This window comes from Diospyros lotus, chromosome 2 (genome assembly GCF_014633365.1).
Source record: "Diospyros lotus cultivar Yz01 chromosome 2, ASM1463336v1, whole genome shotgun sequence".
Lineage (NCBI taxonomy): Eukaryota > Viridiplantae > Streptophyta > Magnoliopsida > Ericales > Ebenaceae > Diospyros > Diospyros lotus.
This window is the reverse complement of record NC_068339.1, coordinates 26612051-26618688: the sequence shown is the minus strand read 5'-3', so window position 1 is coordinate 26618688 and position 6638 is coordinate 26612051. Positions and strand designations below refer to the sequence as shown.

The 6638-nt window shown below is 32.6% G+C and overlaps 1 pseudogene; it reads right to left on the bottom strand.

Annotated features, from left to right (window-relative positions):
* Positions 1-626: 626 nt before the first annotated feature.
* Positions 627-5398, bottom strand: LOC127794750 (autophagy-related protein 8C-like; annotated as a pseudogene).
* Between the last annotated feature and the right edge of the window lie 1240 nt (positions 5399-6638).

Genomic DNA, 6638 nt, shown 5'->3' with positions numbered 1-6638 from the left:
AAGAGTGGGCAATGCCTTTTTACCAAACATCAAATATGTTACAAAAAAAATTTCTTTTATTTTAATATGAGGGGAGAGAGAGAAGCACCAAGTTAGGCAGATTTTACAAATGAATAGAATTTTTTTTTTAAGTCTCGTTCGTTAACAGAATTAATCAGACAAATAATGAACATAAAATTTTGAAAACTTTACAAAATCAATTTCATCAATAAAAGAAACCAAACTGAACAAAAAAGGGGAAAATTAGAAGGGCCATTAATTACTTAGGTATTTCAATTTTTTGTTATGTCTTTATCATTTCTAAAAAAAAAGAAAAACTTTTGAAAGTTTGGAAACCTTTTCACAAAATAAAAAAAAAAAATTATATTTCCACAATTTTCTTTTCTTTTTCAATTTTAACCATCCAAATACAATCAATAACCAAACAACATAGAATGGAATTTTTGGCTATTCAAATCAAGAATAGAGTTAGCTGGGTTGCAGATAGAGGTCAGGCCATTGGCTTAAAACCAGTGAAAGATTAGGATTTACAGATGCAAGCATCAAGACTGCTGTGGCAACACGACGAAAATTACAAAACAAAACTTATCTCATTAACAAACCACTTCCAAGAGAATGTATGGTTCCTACTCACCCGTGGGAGGTACGGTGTTCATGACGAAGACGAATATATAGCCTCATTGGTGTGGAGCTTAATCCATTCCCAAATGGCATAAACAAACTGGCCATCAGTCAAATCAGTCGGGACAAGGTATCTGCATTCACGACAAGAGAGAGACACGGCATGTGAACCTCCATCCACAATGGAACCTCAGATTTCAAGAAGCCACACATGCGTTACCATTACCAAAGCAAGAATACAAAGTGAACACTGAATGACCCTTTTAACTGATTAGATCTTCAACTATTTCATTTGTGTTTATAGAATAGAATGCAGATTGACTATGGGAAGCTCTTTAACATCTGCAGTTTTCCTAAGAATCAATTCTTTTCATGACCATACGTAACAGCTTCATCAACTCTCTAGAAATGGCAGTAGGTATCTGCCGAACTCGTTCCATTTGGAATGTGTTTGGACAAAAAGATATCTCCAACAGGATGGGCACGGCCAAAAGAAAAGATTTCCTATCCAGGGATCGGTCGGAGAAGGGCACGGGGAGCCCCTTACCACCTTCCAACACCGCCACCCGGCCCTCCCCCAATCCTGATTGCTACTAACCCACACCATGTTCTCCCACCAGATGCAACTTACACTTAATGCATAACAGACGGATTGCAAGATTAATTCTGTACCCACATATCAGTCTTCCTTCTAAACAAACATCCTTGCCAAATTAGCCAAGCATGGTTTTGACGCAAAGACACACATATCCACATCAATGAGCGATGCAAAACAACATAAAGTGCATCCCTAGTGCATCATTGCCCCTTCTTTGCAAGGGTTGTAATTGTATGCAGCTTTCCCCTTACTGTTTTAGCAAAGAGGCTGTTTCTACAACTCAAACTATGACATTCCGATTACAAAGGAGCAAGCTAACACCATGAATCATCAAATTCATAAGCAGCAAACTAGACCACACATGTTCATAAGAAAAAAAAGAGTATTCAATAAAATAAAATCACAGTCAATATAATTAATTGTATGCACCACTAGCATGTCATTACTGAAATGACTTCTCTTACACACGCAGTGATGAGGCACCATATATCTGAACCCCACCAAAACATGCAATAATGGAGGCCTTTGTACTGCGAAACTCCTTTCGTCACCAATACACAATATTGTATTTTACTCATCATCATCTGTCATCCAAATTAGAATGACAAAAGAAAAATAAAAAGAAAACAAGAGAGATGCAATGCGTAACTAACAAACTTGAGAAAGGAAATACTGAACTCCTGAGTGACAGGCCAATAGTAGTTAGTTACTGCCATATCAAAGAAATTTTGATAATACTTGCTAAGATATATATAGTCAATAAGAAAATGGCTGCATTGACAAATTAATACGTATTTGCAATGAAAGGCTCAGCAGCAAGTACCAAGATATATAAGGGAACCCAAAGATGCTGACAATAACTTGAATAATAAATGCATAACAAATGAACAATTAGAATTACAAGCTGGTAGTGGTAAAGAGGGCCGAGAAAAGATTAAACATACTTCTTCTTGTCAATGTCAGGAAGATAGGAATGTCACTACTCTTTCAGCCTTCTCTACAATTACCTATAGGGGAAACTAAATTACAAAGAACACCAAAAAGATATTACCTAAGGCAACGCAGTAATCTTAATTAAAAGAGAAGGAAATCTTACTGGTATTCTATCTGGGTACTTCTCTCCGATGTGAGCAGACTCTGCCCGCCTTCATTCCAACAGGTAGCAAACAAATAGCAATAGTTACAACAGAAGTACTTAAAGCTGGGAAACAGAACATTTTACCCCTGATCAAACAAAAGGAGCTCATGTTGAACTTCAACAACGTATTCAGCCTCAATCCTGCTAGCTTAGGTTGGCTACATGAATTCTATCTGGGTCATTTTGAATTGAGAGAGAAAAATAAACAAAATAGAAAAAGAAGAGAAGAAAACTTTCCCATAGACATCATAGAGAAAGGTACAAAAAAATTGAGGCATTGACACGATTTCCTTTGAGAAAGCTGACTTTCAGGATTCCTACATCCACAGTAAAATCTCTGCAATCTGTAAATGTAATTGATGGTAAATCAATTACTTTTATCATTTTGGATGAATCACATTGTCCCAATTTCACTCGCTAAACACAAAAACAGGAGTCATTACACTGTTATACCATCATTACAATTTCTTGATCTTAGAAGTGTCGAATCAAGAAATACACGTCAGACAAAACTATTCACTTGTCAGATTTCCTGGGCGCCAGCAGAAAACAAGTCGTGAAAACAATCCAATCATGATTCCTAGGAAGATGCTCATGAAGCTTTCACCGACGTATTTTTATTATTTGTTCAAAAATGGCCCTTATGCAAGCAAAGTCTACCTATGTACCAATTATGATTTAAAACCATTATCCGATGAGATCCCAGGTATTCCGTTATCATAGCCATATAACCTTCTCCAGAGACATATAACCTTGTCCAGAGGCGGATTTGGAGGATGGCTGGACTGCACTTTATCCCGTGCCAGTCTCAGCCCCCTAGATCCATCTAAGTATATCATATATCATAACTAATTTTAAACTTCAAGCCCCGATTCATGTAATTAGCCCAGACATTGGTTTGGGGCAGCATAATTTTAAGTTTCAGCTCAGATATAATTTTAAGCTTCAGCCTCAGTCCAAATCCGAGTCAGTTAAATATGTTGCCTCAAACTAAGCCCATAATCTGGCCCAAATAAAAAAAAAATTGACTTGGCCCAATACTTAAACTCTTCAAATTAAATAAAAACAGATCTAGATTTTATTGTAGATGAATTTTATGTATTCATTACATTGATTAAATCATAAATAAAAATGACTTTTTTTATATATGAATTCATTACATTAACTTTTTTTAATTTTCAATCCCTAAGTTCTAAATTCCTAATCTCCGCCTGACCTTCTCATTGGAAATTCATCCATCCAAATAAACACCTTATGTGACTAAAACATGAGTTATCACTCTATGCTTACATTTTCATAGAGCATATGTGTAAAGGTATGCAGCACTGATAGCATTCCTTAAGCTTCCTTGACTTCAGCCAGTGCCACCTCATCTAATCATGATGTTTGCCTTGGGTAATAACGTGCTAGGAATGCCAAGCTAAGCGTAAAAGAGATGCCAAATGCTATGTCCACTATGCATTCTAGCATGTAGAAATATTTTGAAACCCATTCTGAAAGCAGGACTAGACATAATCATGAAAAGGACAAATGCCATGAAGCCTACTGAACAAAGGCCAGCAAGGATATGCTGCAGGAGATCCATGGGATCTTTGATAGAATGAGTTGGACATTGAATTGTACCAAAACCTCCAAATCCTGCCCCACCTTACGCAAATAAAATACAAAAACACACAAACCCATCCCTCCAAGTCCAATACCATTCATAAAAGTCCAATGCAATTCACTAACGATAAGATTTTTATTCTCATCCACGCCCAGGTACATGTGTAAAGATGTACGTCAATATTATGCCAGAGAGAGAGAGAGAGAGAGAGAGTCAGAGAGGTCATCAAGTTAATTTCTTTCTTTGTTCTTTTCTTTCTTCCAAATAATGAGAGAAGTCATCAAGTTTCTTTCTTTGTTCTTTTCTTTCTTCCAAATAATGAGCTAATCCAAGCACGCACTTCAAGCATTAGGTTCATGCAAAAAGGAAACTGGAAACTATCAAAAGCTTGAGTAAAATGCATTACGTTATTGGGGGGCTAGAATCTAAAAACTAATTGCAAGAATCAAGTATAAACTAAAACCACTAAGTTAGTAACGGCTCATTCATCCAGTGAGGAGAAAAGAAGAGGTAATGCAGAAGAAAACCACCAATTCTAGGAATAAGCAGAAGAAAAGTGACAAAGTAAGCACGACATTTAGTTCTAAGTACCATACATTCTCTCTTAATTACTTGATAGAAAAAAAACATTTTCTGTCCGTATTCTCTTAAAGACACATAACAAGAGGAAGCCGTAATCTCATTAGATGGAGTCAGTAACATGAATTCTACGACTCCATACATACGTAATCCGTGGTCATAACACCAAACTCGCAACATATGCAATAAATTTTACCAGAAATCATAACTATAGAACCAATAAAAACCCCCACATATATCATAACTAAAATGGCTAAATTACATAAATGGATAATGAATTTGTATTAAGGTACAAAAAGATCACTGAATTTTAATTTTTATTCAAAAAATCATTAAATTTCAATTTAATATATAATTTCATAACTAAAATCAATTGTCGTTAAAAGAGACTAACGAAATACTATCTTTTTTATACTTTAATACAGTAATCTTTTTGTATTTTAGTGTAAAGTTCAATGACTTTTTTTGTAATTTTATTCAAAATTCAGTAATCATTTATGCTATTTAGCCGTCCATCTTGTTAACCACATCAATATCCACTTAATCTCTTTTAAAGATAATTGATAATAGTTATGAAATTTTATATTAAATTAAAGTTTAATAATTTTTTTATTACAAATTAAAATTCAACAAGCTTTTTTAAGCTTGGTGCAAGGTTTAGTGAGCATTGAGTAGAATAAGAATTTTGCAGAAGAAGGAACAATGCAATCAAGCCCAGAAAATATATATTTATATATATATACACATATTATCGTCAAAATCAGCCACAAAAGAGAAACAGGTATTCAAGTTCACAAGATAGAAAGCGCACATCCGAAGAGGGTCTGCGTTGGAGCTTGAAGGAGCTTTTGACCATGGCAAGACTCGCGCAAAGTTCGATTGCTCTCTGCGACTTTGAAGCATCGAAAGTTCGAAACTGTATTACGATCCCTTAGAAACCCTTACCAAATCAAAATGTAAAAACATGCGTAAACTACTATAAACGTTCTCTTTACTTTTTAATTTTTAATTTTAAATTTTAAATTTATTTTTTATTTTTTATTTTAGTAGTCTGTTTTTAAAAAATTAAAAACATGTTCTCTTTGTCATTTTAAAAAATTATTTTTCAAAACAGAAAATTAGAAAACGCATTCTCTATGAAATTTTAAAAATAAATTTTTAATAATATTTTATTTAATAAATTTGATTATTCAGTAAATTATAAATATTTAATGTTAATATATTATTAAAAATATATATATTTTAAAGTTAATGAATTTTGTAATATTTTTTTCCATTACAATAATAAAATATGAATAAATAAATATGTTTTAAATTTAGAGTTTATTTTAGATGAAAACACTCAAAACAACTTTTTGTTGTTTTGAGTTTTCTTTACATTTTTTTTTGTTTTCAAAAATACATTTTTAAAAACAGCAAAGAAAACGCGTTTTCATTATTTTAGAAAATTAAAAATGACTTGAAAATAGTAAAGAGAACACAACCTTAGTATTTATTTTTGTAAAAACTAACACTCGTTTTGAACGAATGAATTTTATATAATTTATTTTCAATTCTAAAGATTTGAATTTTGAATTAAAAAGTGAAATTTAATTCGAGTATGGAATTCATCAAAGTCAAAGTAAATTCCACTAAATTCTCGGTAGAATTTGCAAATAAATTTTCTCACTTAAAATATAATCTATTTTAAAACCGAAATATCATTTGTCTTTTCTTATATTTTTAAACATGCAACATCATATATATACACAGTTTTATATATATATATATATATATTTATGTTTGTGCATTCTTGCTTAGGCACACATTTATATATATATAAATTGTGTGTACATATATGCTTGTGTATTATATGTAACGTATGTACAAACTATGTGCATCTATTTGATTGTTAATTTGTTCTAATATTGATGCAATAATTAGAATTATTAAAATTAATATAATAGCAGCAACAACAACAACATATCCAGCTTTTATCTCACTATGTGGAGTTGGTTACATGAATTCTAGACTTCCATATATTTCTGTCTTTTGTCATATCTTCATTTAGGCACATACACTTCATATCAAACTTTAATGTCTCTTTTAAAATCTTC